Source organism: Narcine bancroftii, chromosome 14 (assembly GCF_036971445.1).
Source record: "Narcine bancroftii isolate sNarBan1 chromosome 14, sNarBan1.hap1, whole genome shotgun sequence".
NCBI lineage: Eukaryota > Metazoa > Chordata > Chondrichthyes > Torpediniformes > Narcinidae > Narcine > Narcine bancroftii.
The window spans coordinates 25,359,155-25,375,661 of record NC_091482.1 but is presented as its reverse complement, the minus strand read 5'-3'; the positions used below and the strand labels follow the sequence as shown (position 1 = coordinate 25,375,661).

General features: G+C 41.2%; 1 protein-coding gene across 5 annotated transcripts in view; it reads right to left on the bottom strand.

The window, feature by feature from the left end:
• The window catches only part of LOC138749824 (E3 ubiquitin-protein ligase RNF43), a 208,494-nt gene that overhangs the window by 133,032 nt on the left and 58,955 nt on the right, over nucleotides 1-16,507 (bottom strand). The gene's annotated exons all lie outside the window — the stretch shown is intronic.

Below are 16,507 nucleotides of genomic sequence, written 5' to 3'. Positions count from 1 at the left end.
AGCTCTCAAGCATGGAAGGTCAAAGGCAACAGCTTCATGCGATTATCACCCCAGGTTCTCTCACAAATTCAACTCTCACTGTCCTCTGCCAAACTCGTGCATCAAGCAGAGTTGCAAACATGCCAGAAATCTTTCCTAGTCAAAATCCGGAAATTCACCCAGTGACAGCCCTATCGTGCTCAGGTCAAGAAAATGGTTCGCCAGTCAAGGTGCAGTGATGGAAGGATAGCAAATGGCGGCCTTTCTAGTGGTCAATGCCCAGGAGAAGCAATAAAAATGCCTTAAATGACTGAATATCCTTCAGTGACTCGATATCTCATTCATTTGTGAAAGCAGCTGGCCAGCAATAATTTGGCACTATCAAGGAAACTGATGGAAAGTGGGTCCAAAATGAAAAATAAAAAATGAAGTCAGTTACCAGGCAAGGGGTTAAAGGCATGTTCAAAAATCTAACTTCCAGTTCCAGCTTGGTCTTATCTACGTGTTGCATGTTGCACTTTAATCAGCTCTCTGCTCCCCAATGTCAAAGAACAAGGCTCCATTGTCAGCTCACTTTCTTTAATGACAAGGCAGCATTTTACACCCTCCCTTTATGATAAAGTAGAAACATGCCTATGATTAAAATGACTCCAGCCAGCCAGAGTAACTCCTCATCGTCCTTTGATATTGCCTGCAGAGCGGCACTAACTGAACTCCAGTTTTTATTCAGGACACACCTTGTTGGCAATGTTTGAGAGATAAAAACTGGAGCCACTGAAATAGCTCACCAATGAAAGGAACACACGTATGATTAAATCATACACTCACATTACTCTGTTTAGTGGAGATCATTCCAGATTCAGCTGCAACAGTTCCATCTCTCCCTACATTTGAAATTAAGAATGCAAACATCTAAACTGCTGCCCACCTTTCTGTGCTACCTACTGCACAGGGTAGAAGTGATTCTCTAAATTGGCAAATGGAATTATTTTTATATATCATATTTTGAATTTTAAATAGAAATTGGGAAATAATTTGCCTAAAATTTGCTCAACTGGGGATAAGGGTGAAAGATTGATGGTGAAAATTAGAGATGCAGAATTTTTCAATGAGTGCCACATTTTAGAATGGGCAGCATTTTTGTAGAAGGAGGCAATATTATGACAAAATAGCCACCTCAAACTAAAGGAACCTAATACTATTTGACCGATGAGATACTGGAATTAAAAGCAATTCAAAATGAGTGCAGCACAAAACAGTTACTGCTCTTCTGCCCATTTTTAATAAAACAATCTATCAGATATTCAGTAATGATTGTTTGGATCAATCAGACTTTGTACACTAAAACACACATTAGAGCTTTTACACTAAATAGGATGGGAAAATGTTAATCATTTCAATTTAGCCCCTAGCTACTTTAAAGAATTAGAGATTATGGATTACTGAACCATGCACGGAATCCAGAAAAGGATTTTCAAGCAGTTGTTCTGCAACTTTGTTTCACGATGGCTATTAAGAGGGCAATCATTCAGATGGTGTGGACTCAACCAGAAACAGTTTATTTTCTGGTCTTTGCCATCTTGACATTGTTGCTACTTTTCTCTCTTCTCCTGAACGAGCGGCGACATTTATTGAAACTTAATAATGCAAATAGTTGTTTAATATTTCAAAAGGGACCATTTATCATCGTGAAGTTAAACACCAAGATATCTGGGATCTGACCATGAAGACAAAAGCCATCAATCATAATCCTGTATCCCTACCAATGCCTGAGCATACAAATATATTTTCCAGCATTTGTCCCTCAGGGAAATTAGGGATAAAATAACAGGGTAAAATAATTAGACAGAAATGAGAGAGCTAGCCAATTTCAGTAATAAGTCTAATGTCAGTCATTTCTATATATATTTATGAAAGGACCCCCCCCCCCAAGATAAAAATTAACATCTTGTCCTCCTCCATGTACTTCACTTCCAAAGCCGATAAGGCAAGTTTCCCTGGAACAATAAAATTGTTCAGAAAATAATGGCCTATTGGAACTCACCACTGATTCGTTTAAACAATGAATGCAGTAATTTAAAATAGATCTATTGCACCAACTACTCTGTTGCACTTTTGGCTGTGCAGAAACAAGGCAAGGTGTACGGCCCATAAAGCACTGACAACATTTTCTTCTGTAAAGATAGCAATGGCGGCACATTTTGAATACATTGCAACAAGTTGGAGCACATTGTGGAACGGATAAGCATGTTTCTCAAGCCATTATCAACTATCTAAACATGCAAGATGTTGTAGTAAAAGACAAACATCGGTTGTGCTGTATTCCCCTTGACATGTTTCCTCCTCATCCCTTCTTGCATTGCTACTTCGCCTCCATGTAACGGAAATGCCATAGTGCTGCATAGCTGGGGGAAATCAAATGTTCCCAAAGGTTTCAAGAATTCAGATCAATTTAAAGAAGTCTGAGGCTGGGCAAAAAAAAAACCAAATCCACTTGAAGTCATTCCCATCTCCTAATTAAACCATTTCCAAGCTCAAGACAGACTTGTTTCACCAGTTGCATTTCAATTTGTGTCCAGTGATTACAAGTGGAAATGTAAGAAATTCTGTAAGACAACACTTTCAATTAATACACTGTGAGGAACCTGGGCATGGACTTTCCATGAACATTTAAAGATACAAATATCACTAGAGTCCTCTTCAATGTATGGAGCATCTTGTATAAACAGAAATAAAGCTCTAAAAATACGTACATCAATGAACAAATTAAAAATCTTTAAATACCTAAAGAAAATTATATTAGCTAACAAATTAATTCCATTGAATGTACTGAATTTGCAAGTAGGTTTTGAAATCACAAGGTGCAGCTACAGAAACAAGGACTACTCTTTTCCAAAAGTGTACAGAGAAAGAGTCCCTTGCCACAAGTGGTTTGGAAACTGATCAATGTAGTTAAACAATAATTGATTTCTCAACATGGAAATTTGTTTAAAAAAAATTAGGTGGAGCCTGGTGTGTAAAACAATGTGGCAATCAGTGGATAGCAATTGTATATGTGCTTACATACATTACCTTGTCAGATGCCTTTTGAAATCATTTCACATGTCAACTGCACTTGCTTCCTGGTTCATTCACAAAATGCATCTTGGCCAAAGCTGGGGCATGCCTTAGTACTGCAGTGATAATTCACTTCTGAAGTGAGTTCCGAAAATGCCGACAAACCTGCTACAAACACTTTCAGTGCTGGATTGGTCCTTCATTGGACACAAGTTCAGGGCAGGCATGAGAACTACTGTCCTCACTTTACTGAATGTATGTATTCCTCACCTAAAACAAAATCGGGGAAGGGCAATCGTGGGGGGTGGGGGGGGGAAGGGCATCAGAGATGATTTCTCTCTCTCTCACATTTCCAGAAGGGTTTAATTCCAGCTGTGAGGAATGGGAACACATAACACAAGGAAGCTTCGTCCCACTTTAAAGCCACAAAGCTAAACACGGATTAAAATGTGCCGTTTAGAGTACATAACTCCTATGATGAACCTGAATAATGCAGTGTGATCATCTAAAGATTTTTTGCATAATAAACTGATCAACATCTATTATGATGAGAGTGAAGCCCTGGATCGGATGGTGAGGTACCGTAGGTAGGGCTGAAGTGATGTACAATTCATTGTAAAGCTCTCCTGTTATTACAAATTTTGAATAATTACCAACTGCCAATAATCATGGACAACCAAATCCATCAAGGGTACGTCATCACTGTAATAATATCTGCCCTCTATCATATCAACATTCTCTCAATGGAGTTACTTGCAGGACCATAGCAATACGTTCATGAGAGGACATTTAATTGACCAGGTCACAGGTGGCTTCATTAGTCGAAATGATGCAGTGCTTTTCTTAAACTATTTCTTGTTGCAAGAATATCATATTGGGGTGGTGTATTTTCATTCCAATCATTCAATTACCTGTGGAGAGTCATTAGTAACTTTTAAAATGGAATTAATTAGTATTTGATGGGCAAGAATAACAGCATTGTCATGGTTTCTTGTTAAAGCAGAAGCTGTGGAGAAAATGAATATTTTAGATTGTGGAACTGATTCCCTGTCTTAGGGGGTAGCAGCACGACTATGTTTCAGAAAGGAGGGAGAGAGAAAAGAGAAAATGACCAATTATCTTAATGTAGGTGTTCCAGAAAAGGTTGGAATCTAAATGCCATGAAGAGAATCGTAGGATTGAACTGAGTCAGCATGAATGTATGAAAGACAAACAAAGTTTAACTAATCTGCTGCAGTTCTCTGTGGATGTGACCAGCAGAATAGATGAGTAAGTAGTAATGAGATTGGCATATCTGATAAGGTCACTTCCACAAGATTAGTTTATAAGGTTAGAGCACAGAGAACTGTCGGCAATAGGCAGATATGAATTGAGAAGGTAAAGATTGGGAATAAACGAATCCTTTTCAGTATGGCCGGCAGAGATTAGTGCTTGAACCCCCAAATGTGCACAAAATGCATCAATACCTGGGAGAACCAAATGCTATTTTGGTCAAGGTGGCTTTATGAGGCAGATGGGATTCAGCAAAATTGGGCTTGAAGGTACATTAATTTTGGAGACATTAGGCGATTCGGAGAGCTGAAGATAAACATGTTCCTATTTAAAAAAAGGCCAAAATCTAGAGTTCTCAAACAATGGACTCGAAAGGCCAACATGGCCTGTTTCCACTCCGTAAATGGTTATATGGTTATGAGACACACAGTGGGTAGGATAAAGCAAAAAAAAAGGAACCTAATGTCAGATACCAAGTGCTTAATACAGTTGGAAAAAAAACAAATAAAATGAGAGTATCCAAAGATGTTGTACAGATACATAAAGAGCTACCAGAGCTGGCCAACCTTTTAATTTAGACATACAGCATGGTACGAAGATTTATGGAGGGGGTAAAAAGTCCACGTCAGCTGCAGGCTCGTTTGTGGCTGACAAGTCCGATGCGGGACAGGCAGACACGGTTGCAGCGGTTGCAGGGGAAAATTGGTTGGTTGGGGTTGGGTGTTGGGTTTTTCCTCCTTTGCCTTTTGTCAGTGAGGTGGGCTCTGCGGTCTTCTTCAAAGGAGGTTGCTGCCCGCCAAACTGTGAGGCGCCAAGATGCACGGTTTGAGGCGTTATCAGCCCACTGGCGGTGGTCAATGTGGCAGGCACCAAGAGATTTCTTTAGGCAGTCCTTGTACCTTTTCTTTGGTGCACCCCAAGCCAAAGAAAGAACAGCATGGTAACAGGCCATTTCAGTCCATGAGTACGTCCTGGGGTGTAGCTTAATTGGGCAGCACAGACTCGTGGGCTGAAATGACCTGTTATCGTTCTGTATGTCTAACTTAAAAATTAAAAGGTTGACCACCCCTGAGCTACAAGGTAGCTAAAGAACAAGGATGCATATTGGGAGGCAAAAGGTGAAGGTGAGAGATGCCGGCTAATTTCATGAATGTATTTGCATTGGTTTTTACAAAAGATGCTAAAGCTTTTGTTGTAGTTAGTGATAACATTGAGAGATTCATCATTTTGATAATGAATAAATTGCCAGGCCAGGATTATGTACAAGACAAGCCATTAAAAGGAGGAAGGAAATGAAAAACTGCCATTTTTCAGTCTTAGGAGTTGTGTCACAGGATTGGAGGACTGTTATCTAAGAAGGGAAAAAGCAATAAACCAAATAGTTATGGGCTGGTTATTCTAATTGCAGTGGTGCACCCATTACATGAAGGCGAAATACAACCATTTATTTAGAAAGGCACAGATTTGCCTGGACAGTCGGCATGGGAATTGTCAAGGGAAGGAGGGGTAATATGAAGATTTGATTATGAGAGCTGATGAGACTGTGATGTAATCTATCAGGCTTTTGAATAGGTCCACATGACTGACTGGTCAAAAAAAAGTGGCCAACTGGATCCAAAATGATGAACTATGACCTGTAGGGCTACAGATTACGGGTGTGGACTGCTGGCAGACTAGAAACAGTTGGTGAATGGTCTCTGTCTGAATTATAAATATTCTATAGTTTTTCCGATTCTATCATCAAACCTTCCTTGTATAAAGTTTTATAATCTTACAAGGTGAGGGATTCCTCTGTAAAAATGTGTGCTCTGGTTTACAGGGAGCTGTCCAGCACAGCACTCGAGGCCAAGGAGGTGGATCAGTCTTAAGTTCACACTATTTATGGTTATGGGACCGAATAGATATTTTTTACTCTATCCAAAGGGAGTAGAAGCAAAAGTCGTTGTGCTATACATTTTAATGTGACTACTATCCATCCGTGTACTTTTACTCATGGTGCATTGAATTCATGTAGAAGCTTCCAAAGTGACCAAAAAAATTGTATTTAGTGTACAGCCAAAAGAGCAAAAACCCTTTCAATGTGAGCCACTGAAACACGTCAGCAGACGCTGAAAGCTTTAAGGGAATTAACTGCAAAGTGGAACATGTGAACAGTCAAATCCAGTTTAGTACTCTTACTCCCACTGGAGGTAAAAACACTCAACTAATATCTTGCCTTTATTTTTTTTTTACAAACACCAAGGGGAAACCCAAAACTCTAAATACAATGAAACTGAGAGGAATCTCAGTTTCACACTGGCAGAGTTCAGTTAGACATCATTGTTCCTGCGCTTACTTTTTGATATTTAAGCTTCAGCAGAAAGAGAAGTGGTAGATTAGGTTACACACTTTGTTCCTGTGATTTTGATGGAATGCCAGGTTCCCACCTATCTAAAAGCAGAGAGAAAATGTCTGTATCATGACCCTGAGTGCTGTAGAGTAGCAGTGAGCCCATCCAATCCCAACAGGATCAGTCAACACTTTACTGCTTTCCCCTTTCCAACGCTTTTGGTCATGAGGGGTCACAATGTCAATGGGATGAATGCAAGCACATCAGTCTCTTTTAACATACAATTGTTGGATACAACCAGGTTCCTCAATTGTGGACTCTTGTTCGTTGCTTTGCTTTCTGAACAACAGGGGCCATCTTCATAAAATTCTATCCAAGAAAAAGGCAGAATGCATACTCAGACACTTGTGTCAACTCATTCTGATTAAGAAAAGGGGACAATAACAGGATTTTTAAAAATATTTTATTTTGTAGAATTTTTATTTTATATGTTGTAGTGAGTGGCGCACTGAATAAAGCACACACCAGAAGTTGTCCGTGATCTGAACCAACAGAACTGTTTATTGGAATCTTTGCAGGAATTTAAATAATTAGTTGGTACGCTATCACCATCACCCGACCTCCGAAATCATGCATCTCCCAGAGCAATTTGTGCCCCCCAGCCACTGGGAACTCCCAATCCTGCAGGGGCCCGCAACTACGGACAGTTCAACACAATGTAGAATTTTCCACTACAGGACGAGAACCCCTTATCCAAAATGCTTTGGACCAGACATTTTTTTTCAAATTTTAAAACAATGGAACTAAGCAAAATACTGGTATCAGCGGCTAAACAGCAACAACAAACAACAGCAACTTTTTTGAGTGCCAACATGTCGCTACAAGTGGAAAATTCACATGTAATATGTTTAGCACTTGCAAAAAAAATGATATCTGCTTACAAAAGAATACCGCCGGTCCTGACACCTCCCTATCACCTCTGCTGGTCCCCACTCCTGTCCAGGGCAACTTCTTCGATGTGGACGACACCGCACCCAAAATTGAGAATGGAGTCACCGTTGCTGTTTTGCATCTTCCTGGCCAGAAGCAAAGATTTTCGGTTTTTTTTTTCAACTGTTACTGTAATCACACTGGCACCACCAAATGATCAGAGCTCCACAGGTGTTGAATTTTTTCCCCCACTTGGGATGCCATGTTGGCACTAAAAATTTGGTTTAAGGGGTACTCAACCTGTATTCATTCTTTTCAATGGGCTTTTCTTATCTACTTACCCCATGTTTTCCTCATTTATAGATTAAATGTAAGGAGATGCAGAGAGGATGGAGGGAACTAACATGAAGATCAAAACAACTATGTAAGTATAACAGGAAGCCTGCAGCCAATTCCCTTAGTCCAGTTCCACAACAGTATTTGAAAGAGAATCACAATGTTAAATACAACCTCTGGTCAGAATGATGCATTTTACAGGAATCTCTGAAATTGCTTTAGAGTTACTGGCAGGAGGCAAGCTTGGGTGGAAACCTCTTTACCAAAGAGCATGGAAAATGTCAATCAGAAACAGTTTTATTTGCCTTTTTGGTACAAGATCACTGGATTCAAGTTCATCACACAAGCTCATCTACAACCAGACTAAACAGTGCTTTTCTGGACCACAGTGCACGCACATATACACAACATTTCGCAAAGCGCAAAATAATCATATATTTACAAAAATACAATACAAAAATATTCTGAATGCTTCACTCAATTTAATTTACAAGAGACCCAAGGTTACCATTCTCACAGCCTGTCAGAAGCCATTTCCCGACCTGGCAATTCTGATTTTGATGCCCCTGCCCCGCTTTCCTGTGGGTAGTAGGTCAATTAATTTGTCTCGTTGCTCAGTTACGTTACCTTAATTGTAAGGGGGGCGGGGGGTGGGGGGGGGGATCAAGAACACAGTCCTATGATTTCCCTTCTTCTTCCTCTCTTCTTCCTTTATTTACAAGACACACAGTGCCCAAGATGGAGTGAACATCTACACACAAGTAACAATGAACATTATAGCCAGGAAGGCCATCAGCCATCTCATTGGTCAAAGAAGGAACAAAAACTCATGAGCCTTATCCCAGTCGTATTTAAGGTGTTAAAAGCCAACAGGATCCCACGTTTTTGGCTAAATAATTCTTAATCCTAGTACAGGATAACAAGGAGTTAACATCAAAAATTTCTCAGCTGTCCTTGGACAGAGTGCAAGGGCTACCCCATATTTCTCTATTTACTTGGTACCAGAGTGTGAGGTCTTTACTGGGACATTTCTGGATGTACAGTTAATACTGATAGTCTCAGGGCATGAAATAATATTTGCATTTGCTGATCACTTGTGTGGGCCGCACCTAAACTATGCCAGAGCTTCAGAAATCTCAGCTGAAGCTTGCAGACTCTCTAGCCCTGTTTGAATTCCACGCTCGGCAGATTTGTAACTTTTATCCATTTCAATATAACAGATAAGTGCTTTGTTACAACAGCACAAACATAAACACTCAGAACTTATCTGATTCTCCAAACCAGAGTGCATTTGTTAACATAGCTGATTAACCACAGCAGCAGCTAACCAGTTCCCTGCCACAGGGTGCAGGAATATTGTTTGGCAAGATTCACACAGCTTTTAGTGACACATATTTTGACTCCCTGAAGTTATCGGTGAAATGTATATTCAAGCAAAATATAAAGAAATATGCACAAGCATTGTCTGTCATTCTCCTTTGAGTTAAAAGGTTCATACAAGCCTCTGAAAGAATGAAAGCCAGTTAACAGCTCATTCACATCAAGGAATGATAAAAATCAGTCCTTCCCATTGTATCCAATGGGAAGGATTGCCTCGCAGTCTGAAAGTCAACACATCCTCACAATCCTGCCATTTACCAAATCTGTACACGCAGCCATTCCATACAAGACAGCCCTCCAAACGAGGCCCGGCGCCCGCTCGGCCTGCGCCCGCTCGGCCCTCGAAGTGCATGGAACGCCCGGTAAACAGTGATATTTATAAGATTTTAGACATAGTAGAAAGAAAAGCAGTCAAAAAACAATATTAGATTTGAAGAGCATGTTCTGAAATGGAGTTACACACAGCAAGAGTGCCATTCAGACAGTAAGAGAACAAGAAGGAACCAAAGAACAGAAAGACCCAGATGAACTTTGATCTGAGGGTATCATTACTCCAAAGTGAGACCCTGTCACATTTCTGCCCATCACAGGGTCATCTTTGGCATACAGAAGGCAAACTGGATTTCTAGCAGTTCTCGGACTCTAGCTGTCCATTAGGCTTGTTGAAGGAGAATTGGCTTTTCCTGGTTTATGCCGCAGGGAGTATTCATGGGCTGTGCACCAACAGTCCAAGAATAGTACAAAATGTTAACCACTAAATGATGGACCATCTGTAACAAAGGCTGCAAGCCCACACAAGGACCCTTGCACCAGCTCACCAAACTACAGTGGATGTCACCCCTTGCCCCCAAGGGCTGAAGATTATTCACAAGTCAAGATGTAAAAGAGATTAATGTGGACCTCACAATTTGAATTATGAATCTAGGATCATTTGCACCCCTTCGAGCAGAGCCTTTTTATTCTGTTCCATTCAAGAAGCCTCTTGCTCTCGTTCCCTCAGGCAATATTAGATTACCACTACCTCCTTTCCCAACTTCTTCAGGACTAACAATACCCCAAAAATCAGGGGAAAAAATCTGGCTAAAATCTATCAAAGATTACAGCAGTATGACCCTAAAGATTAGCTGTTTATACTATAGACGAATAGTTGCTGTTAGCTGGTGGGCATTGTAGTATCATTGGTAATTCCATCACAATCACTGATCCCCTTGGGTCAGTGACACCAAATAGATGGACAACAGATGTCATCACCGACATCTGCTGAAACAAAGCAAAAACCCCTGCAGGTAAAACCAACTCCATTAAAAGGGACTGCAGTAACTTAATAGCCCAGCTCAGGTAATTGCTGCGTGCTGCTCAAACTTTGCTCCGCGAACAAGACTGATTAGTTTACCATCTTGCAATTACTTCTTATTACCAGTTTTATTTTCCACCTCATTCCATCCTCTCCGAATTGCACAACTGTATCATTCCATGATACTGGCTGCTCTTTCAATCACAAGTGACTTGAATTTTATCAGACTGAATCACTGCCAGATGATGAATTGATCTTTAAAGGACGAGGCAATAAATCTTTTTTAAGCAGCCCTTTCACAAGAGTGGGGAAACCACTCCCTCTTCCTCCTCCTCCCCTCCACACCACCCCCCCCCCCGCCCCCATCCCAGAGTTATTGCACATTTGGTTTTTCCAATCAATCTGGGCACCACAATCTGGATACGACATGGAATACAGAATGTTACAGCAATGGGACAGGTTCTTCAGCCCATCATGTCTGAGCCAACCAAGATGCCCAATTAAGCACCCCATCTCCCTGCATGTGATCCATATCCCCTCCATTTCTTGCATGCTCAAATGCCTGTCTAAATGCCTCTTCAACACTATCATCATGTGTGCTTCCACCATTGCCCTGGCAGCATGTTCCAGGCACCTCCCACTCTGTGTAAAAAAAATTCCCCACACATTTTCTCCAATCTTTTTCCCACTCACTTCAAAACTATGCTCACTATTATTTAACAATTCCACCCCAGGAGAACAGTTCCAGCAACACCTTTCATAATCTTTTTAAAAAATTATATCAGTTCATCCCTCCGATTCTGTCACGCCAAGAAAAGCAATCCAACTTCTCCTTGCAGCTGATACTTTTTAACGAGGGAATATCCTGGTGAACCTCTTCTGCACCCCTCATCAAATCCTACACATGCTTCCGAGAACGTAGGGATCAGAATGGACCAGATTACTCCAAACATGACCAAATAAAACATGCAACTGCTCTTGTGATTTCCCAATTTTTATACAGTACCTTACTATCTACAATTAGTTCTTGACTTATGACTGTAATGGGGACAAAAGGGATTGGTTGTAACTCGGGTTTGGTCGCAAGTCGGATTTGCTCCACCGCGCATGCCCGAGGTCATGCAACATTCAAATGAACCTTTAATGGGGACCACAGGCTGGCAACGGGGAATGGGGACCACCGTATAGAGTACTTTTAAAATATGTACTTGTACAGTAGTTTTAATAAAGATTTTTAAAAAAATTTTAGTCGTACGTCCGGGTGGACATAACTCGCATAGGTCAAAAGTGGAGGACAACCTATACTTGTGTTGCTACTTTCAGGGAATTAAAGACCTGCACCCCAAGATCCAAAATTAAATCTGGAAGCAAATATGACAGTGACATTCAAATTATCAATGCTCCAAAAAGCTTTGCCAGCAATGATATACTTTGCCCTTACATATGACCTCCCAAAGTGCAACACCTCACAGGTTGTCTGTATTAAATTCCATCTGCTCGCATCTCCAACTGATCCATGTCCTGCCATATGCTTTGATAATCTGCTTCATTTAAGAGAAATTTAACCTGCTTCACTATCCACAATTCTACCAATTTGTGTGTTGTCTGCAAAGTTACAAATCAGGACAGCTACATTTTTGTCCAAATCATTCATATAGATCTCAAACACCACTGGTCACACACAGACTTTCAGTCAGAGAAACACCACTCCTCCACTATCTTCAATCATCTATTGTCAAGAGAAGTTGGTCATCCATTGCTCTACAATCATCAATCATCTTCGATACCTCCTCAAAAAGTCAAGTTTAATTCGTAAAGCATGACATGCACTGAACAAAGCCTCATTGACTATTCCAAATATGCCCACATGTTTTCTAATGCAAATATATCCTTTCCGCAAATATCCTCTCCAGTCGTTTCCCTTCCACTGGTGCAAGGCTCGCTGGCCTATAATTTGCTAGATCACTATTGTTCTTCTTGGGGAAAAAAAGAAACACGAGAGAGGATATCCACGTTAAGGCCTCAATAACCTCCTCTCTCGTCTTCTCAATAACCGGTGATAGATCCCATCAGGTACTGGGGGCTAGCCTTCTTGACATTCAAGAGACCCAAAACTCCTTTCTCGATACCAACATACCCTAGAATATTTGTATACACCACACTGATCTCATTATCCTTTATGCCCTTGTCCTTCGTGAATATTGACAAAATTCTCATTTAGTACCTTTTCCCCTTCTCTCACTCCAGGCATAGAGTCCTTCATTAGTCCTTGTGTTATCCTGCACTGTCCCTGGCTATCCTGAACCCCACTCACCATGGTTATTTCATGGTTGCTATGGGATCTTCTGATACCCTGTTTGAATTCTTTCCGGATTTGTTTATTTTTCTGAAAGGGCCCTGTCAAATTTCAACTTCCTCAACCTTAAATATGATTTCTTTTTCTTTTGACCAAATTTTCAGACTCTCTCATCATCCAAAAATCCTGACACTTGCATTTGATGTATTGAGCCTGCTCCGCCATTCAATAAGATCATTTCTGATCTTGCTGAGGACTCCACTCCACCAACCTGCCTTTTCCCCATAATTCTCAATTCCCTATCACACAAAAATCTATGGTTTAGATATAATTAATGAGGCAGTCTCTATTGTTTCTTTGGGCAGAGAATCTCACAGATTCACTACCCTCTGGGAAAAGCAATTCTTCATATCTGTCTTACATTGATTCTCTTAAATCTTGAGGCTATGCCCCCCAGTTATGGACTCACCTACCAGCAGAAACAACTTTCCTGCCTCTGTCTCACCTTTCCCTTTCATAATTGTATATGTTTCTAAAAGATCCCCTCTCATTTGTCCGAATTCCAGTGAGTATAGACCCAGGTGACTTAATTCCTCCTCTGAAGTATAGCCCCCCACATCTCTGGAATCAACCTGGTGAACCCCCTCTGCACCACCTCCAAAGATAGTACCTCTTTTCTCAAGCAAGGAGACCAGAATTGTCCACAGTACTCCAGGTGCAGCCTCAACGGTACCCTGTACACTTGAGGCAGAACCTTCCTGTTCTTCAATTCCAAAAATTAAAGCCAACATTTCATTTGGCTTCTTGGTTATTCACTGCACCTGCAAAGCAACCTTTCGCAATTCATGCACAAGCCTACCCAAGCCCCTCTGCACAGCTGCACAAGCCCACCCAAGCCCCTCTGCACAGCTGCACAAGCCCACCCAAGCCCCTCTGCACGCCGAAATCTTTCACCATTTAAATAATCTGATCTTCTACTTTTCCTTCCAAAGTGGATGACGTCTGCCAGACACTTGCCCACTCATTTAACCCAACTACATCTCTCTGCAGAATCTGCATAACTTACTTTTCCCACTCAATTTAGTACCATCAGCAAACTTAGATATCTTACACTTAGTAGCCTCTTGCAATTTGTCCTCCCCCAATTTTGTACTTAGAGTCCCCCTCCCAACAAAGTCCAGAATTATCTTTGCCCATGACCATCTTAAAACTAGGATTGTTACCAAAATGCTCTCCCAATGACACTCCAATCACTTCAACAGCCTTGTTTCCAGGTCTTGAGCAGCCATTCTTAATTTTTTTGACCATCTCTCCCCTCCCCCAACACTATTCAAAGTTCACAGGCCCCCTTCCCAGGGAAGCAGTCAAGTTTATGTTTCTTCCGTACATCTCTCATGTTGACTACATAAAAAAATATTTATGTTAGATGAAAACAAGGCTTTCACTTAAATGTGCTCCAAAACCCCATCCCACCGCAGGATGGCTGTTGGGCCTCTGTTGAGAATGGCAGATCTAAATTTAAATGTAGACATATATATCACGCTAACAGGACATTTCCACGCACAGGTCCCAATTTACAGCAAAAAACCTACACCATCTCCCCCCCCTGTACATTTTGAAGAGTGGGAGGAAACCGGAGCCCCCCCTCCCCAGAAAAACCCATGCAGACATGGGGAGAACGTACAAACTCTTTACAGACAGCACGGGACTTTAATCCCGGTCCCGATTGCTGGCGCTGTTAAGGTGCCAAACGCTTCACCAACCATGTCACCTCCCTCTCTCCCACGTCTGGACTATCAATTATACTGTTTTAAGAAACCCTTTTGGATGAACCTAAAAAATTCTGTCTCAGCCAAGCCCCTGGAACTGAGGGCCTTCCAGTCAATAATGGGGAACATAAAATGTCCCACTGCAAAAAATATGTTGCTTTCACGTGTTACAATAATCTACCAACATATCTGTTCATCTATCACATGCTGAATATTGGGAACCATATAGTATAACCCCGTCATAGTGATTAGCCCTTCCTCTTTTCTGAGTTCTCCCCATATTGCCTCAGTAGAGCCTCTCTGAGTGCAGCTGTGACAAACTCCCTGATCAGTCATCCAACCCCCTTCCCCTATCTCTTTTACATCAGCCTCTATTAGGTTTGAAGCATTGAAACCCTGAAGCATTTGAGCTCCCAGTCCTAATCCAACCAATACTCTGGACAAAAACAAATGAGCTGCTGGAGAAACTGAGTGGGTCAGGCAGCATCAATGGGCAGTCAACATTTTAGGTCATGATCCTTTCTTGAGACCATAATATTAAGGGGGGGAAAAAAAGAAGACAATATTCTGGTGACCGTGAGACCCACAGGACTCTTAAAGCTTAGATACTTGTGCACAGGACATATGTTTCACCACTTGCTGATTGGCTTTTGTTCTATATTAGACAAGTTCAAATGCAAAAAAAATTAATGAGGCAGACTGGAGAACTGTGGGGTCTAAACAGGGTGAAGCTGCCTTCTCAACTACAGAAGGGGAAGTTTGAAGAGTGGGAGGAAACCGGAGCCCCCCCTCCCCAGAAAAACCCATGCAGACATGGGGAGAACGCTACAGTGAGCAAGGACACCATCTGTCCACCTCTGGCATTGTGGTGGAAGGTGGGATGTTGCTGCAGGACATGAAGGCTTCCTATACAACCCAGCTTAACAATCAATCAGCCTTATACCAACTGTACAGGGGGGGGGGAGAAAAAAAAGATGCTCGTGGTAATATGTGCTGCATAATGGTTCTGACATGCATCACCTCCCCCAACCCCCACCCACCCAGCTGCACCCCTTCATATTGAAGGTTGCCTGACTCAAGAAAAAAAGATAGCCAAAGGGGGCAAGCAAGATCAGACAGGGCATAATTGAGCAGCTGCACTCAAACACGTACACAAAGCTGGGCCACTCCAGAAAGTGGCAGTGCCTCATAGTTAAAGGTATCATTCAAGACCTACTCACCCACTTCATTCTTTTTCTATTGTGTGCAAAAGAAACATGCTCAGCTTTGCACACAAGTCCTCAGTGTGAGGGCGTCCAACCAGTAATTTCAGCTGGTCTTATAACCTACAGTATGATTTATGAAATGTATGAAGGTTTCTGAAGAAAAATAAATCAGAAATTGCCATCACTATCATTAATACAAGAAAACCCAATGAAGGAAGTATTATTGGGTCAATTCCATTTTTACTTTCACAAGACCATGAGGTACTGCTCTGTGAAACCACCCTTAATTTACTTCTCAAAAAGGTACAAGGAATTGCATGCGACTTCCTTTCATAAGAACAAGCTCAGTGAGCTACCAGTAAATTCCAAAAGAACACCTTGGTTGCAACATAAAAATCAATTACATAACAAGAAAGTTCTTCTATTTTCCACTGAGTCAAATTTGTAGAAAACTTCATTCTTTAGATAAATCTGAAGCCATCACAGTCTCTGCTCAATTAATTAATTCTATCTTGTACGCTCAACTGTAAATAGATAGGAATTGATCAGCTTTATTCTACCTTAATAAAGTGATATCATGTCACTATCTCAGTCAGATCACAAAAAAAAGCCGTCAGCTTTTGTCAAGGCTAACTAACCAAGCCCATGTTTTAATGTCTG